A 4,002-nucleotide genomic window follows, 5' to 3' on the forward strand; every position below is an offset into this window, starting at 1 on the left:
GCTTCTCAGCTGATTTAACACCTGATAGGTTTACAACATGATGACGTTTTATATAAACCTTTTATTTTTTTTGAATTGGAGGGATTTTAATTGCTATTTGTCTGATTTAAAGACTTATTCTACACATGGTTGTGTGGCTGATAGTTTAAGTTTAGAAGTCAGAGAGAATAAATCCGTTCAGATCACGGATCATCTACAGTGTGTTGTTAATTAAAATCAGCACAGGTCGCATGTAGAGCACTTTGCCAGCTACTCTGTCTAATTAAAACACTGGAGACTGTGTGCCAGTTGGAGTTGTGGGTCTGATTATATTTTCGCACCACAGTGTTTTTGTCACTTCCTGTCCAGCCTGAGGGCGGCTGGAATCGGCTGGAAACTGTCCGTCTTTACCGCAGCTTTTTGTCCCCACCCCAGCTGCTGCCGCCTGCTCTCGTCCACTTTACAGGCGAGGCGCATTTCATCTCGAACGAGCCTATTCCTGAGTGCTTCCTGATGACATCATCAAAAGATGCCACAGAACAAACGTGACTAACAGTGCAATTATCTAGTCTACTGCTAGGGGGAGACAATGAGTAGCATTACAGAACAGAACATCTGGCAATTAACATATGGAAAGGGGCTTCCTGCTATGCAACAAAAGGTGGTCCCCTGTCTCCTGTCCCCTGGGGTTTTAGTCTAGGCTAAAACAATACAATGTTGATTGGACTATGTTGATGTCAGAGTTTCACATTTACACAACATAACCATTTGCTCCGCAACCAAAAGCGACCCCCCAAAGGTGCAGAAGACAGGATCTCATTGGTCAGCAACGATGCACTCAACATGCTGTCATGACAACAACGGACGAATGAGAAAGGATTTGAGTGCACCAGGGAAAAAGGAACAATCCCCCGGTGCAGCGAATAAATGAATGTGATCTAAGAAGTTTCATCACTGCTTTTCACGTGACTCCGTCAGGGGGAGCGTGGATCAGTCCGCTGTCAGCTGCAGTATTATTATGTGTTTGTTTTGTCTGATTGTCTTTGTCTTATCATCTTCATCACTGCTGTTGCATTAAACCTTTTCTCATTCTCAATTCGACCCTCAGCCTCCTTTTCCTCAGAGATCCAACGAACGCAATATTAGTTATGAATTTCTAACAAACCTCTTAACATACAAAATGAACACAACATTAAATATAGGACGCTATTTCTTCCCACGATTCCTCACATCAGGTTCTATGACCGTACGTTCACACCGCCACCGACTTGAGCTGCAAAGAAGCTCTGGCCGCCCCGCCAAGGATGCTGGTCAAAAAATACGGGAAAGCTTTTTTGACGCTTTGTCTGCTCTGATGTGGCGGCGTTCCCTGTCTGACCGGGAGAAGCACACGCAGCCACTGCACGGCCAATACACTGACTCTTGAAACCCTTCATAAATTACATATAATGACCAAATTTCTATTGTCAATTGGTCGCAGCGGTGTCTATTAGCAGTAGGCTCGCTTGTTAGCCGTTGAGCCGTAGCTCCTTTCAGGCAGAGCGAGCAGCCGCCAGACTAACCCAGTGATCCGTGCAGGACTTCACTTTGAGCGGACCATTAAAGACAATGTAGCCGGCAGGTAACATTAACTGGTCCCTACGTACAAACGTTAAATCATAAACGATAGGTAACCCAGCAACGGTGATTATGTGCTTGTCTTCAGAATAAATGTTTTGGTAGGAACAAAAGTTTACATTGTGTGTTTCTCCGGGATCAGCCAGCGTGAAGGACGTCTATATTTCGATTGGTTGCTGCCGTTAGCTGCTCCTTGGCGCTGAACCGCGTCATAGATCATTACCATAAAGTTGAAAAATGTCAACTTTCTGATTGACGCTCAACATGCTCAAAAGGCGACGCTGACAGATTTGCCCCTCCTTGCGGCTGAGAGAAGCCGCCTTCCATTGAAAATAAATGACTTCTGTTAACTTTAGACGCTCGGTGACAGTGTGGACGTACGGTAAATGTCGATTGGATCCTTTAAGTTTAATAAAGAATTTAATTTAATTAAGAAGCTGACGCATGATAATATTGGTCATGGCATGGCACTTGGAAGGAATGAAATCATGTCCAACCTTCACGGTGGGTGTTCAGATTGGAATTAGTGGGGTTAACATGTCCGAACACAGTATGTTTATTAAACAATGATTCAGGGTGTTTACACATTATTTATTGTCCTGTCTTGGTCAGTCAGCTCCTTTAACGGCCTGCGAGTCAGTCTTTTCCTCATCTTTCTCAGGCATTAAGTGACAAACACTTTGTGCCAAAAGGGACACAATTGGCCACAGAACATGCTTTGTTTCTTTTTTAACTTTATCCTTATCTTTTACTGCCATTTTGTCTGTCATTCCAGACATTATCAATTCCATCTGTTCCTTACAGGACTTATAGAGCCCTGGACCTAATTTTGTGATCACATGTTCTCTATGATTCTCAGTTTTTTTCTTCTTTTTTTTTTTTCCTTCTCCTTACTTTACACTTCGTGTCTCAATTCTTGATTGACAACACTACCTTTTCATGTTCTGGGGTCAGATAAGAGAACACTACCTTTTCACGCTCTGGATGGAATTTTACTATTACCTTTTGTGTTTCAACTTCTACTGCAAACACTACCTTTCATGCTTTAATTTTACTTAAAACACTACCTTTCATGTCCTAATAGGACACTACATTTTCACACAATCCGGCGCTACCTAATTCTTCCACTTATACTCCAAATACAATTTTTAATTCTGGAAATACCGTTACAAAACTATCGAACATAAACAAGATTTTGTCAACCAGAAATAGGGATCTCACTACATTCAATTTAGAATATTCAATATTGCAGATTTGATATTAAACAGGTTCTGCATACCTTGTTAGGGCCCGGTTTGAATGTCAGAGTATCCTGTTCTGGTTGTTTGTCCAATAGAACCTCCTTCCTCCTGGCTGGAGCTCGCCAAATTGTTGGGCTACAATTCTGCCCCAAGGTTCTTTTTTAGGAAGGAAGAGATTCTTAATTGTAGTTGGAGTATTGGGTGTACTTTATTACAGAACGTTCTGGAGACAAGATGCAGGCAAAGTACAGAGAGACAAGTCCCTTGTAGTAGATTACCCAATTGTCTTACCCCCTCTTTTTTGGCTGTCCCTTTATTCACATATTTCAGACAATCAACTTTAGGTTTTGGTAGATACAAACAAGGTCATGTACGCACATAATTTATTACAAGGATTATAGATTACTCCTTTGTCTGGTGTTATCTTTTCAACTGTAACATTAGCCCGGTGTTCTTTTCAAATGCAACATTTACTCACCCTAACTGAAAACAACACCCTCAATGATGATTATAATTCACAAAATATTAAGCAAAGCAATTATAAATTACAACACCGTCTATGAAATAAATACCCGCCTTAACAAAGTTCATTTCATTTCATTTCATATTTATTATACAGGAAAGTCAAAAAGTAACATTACATTACAATGTAAACGGGCCTGACTTAGTTCAAGAACTGGTTTTCAGCAGGTTCCTGTTCTGCAGAAACACAAAACCTAGCTACAGCACGTCGGGACAGACATTTGTACAGGACATCAATAAGGACTAGACAAATTTAGACAACTAAAACAACAATACAGTTTACATAAGGACAAAGACATTTACACAAGACGTCAGCTGGACTAGACAAATACGGACAATGCAAACAAGGCTTGGACAATACAATACAGAGCAATTAATGCCTGCAAGTGTAACTGTTAAGAAGGAACTTTTTGTATGCCTTTTTGAAATATGTGATGGATGATAGACTTCTGATGTGATGCGGAATGTCATTCCAAATCTTGGTGTATGTACGGAAAAAGGATTTCAGACCAAAGTTGTTTTTGCATGGAGGAACTGGAATAAGTGCCTATGAGATTGACCTAGTGAGGCGTCCTGGTCTCACGTGTGTCAGAAGAAGTGCACTAAGTGCTGGTAATGTGGCATTTTGAATCTGAAAATAAAA

The sequence above is a fragment of the Etheostoma spectabile genome, chromosome 6 (assembly GCF_008692095.1).
Source record: "Etheostoma spectabile isolate EspeVRDwgs_2016 chromosome 6, UIUC_Espe_1.0, whole genome shotgun sequence".
Lineage (NCBI taxonomy): Eukaryota > Metazoa > Chordata > Actinopteri > Perciformes > Percidae > Etheostoma > Etheostoma spectabile.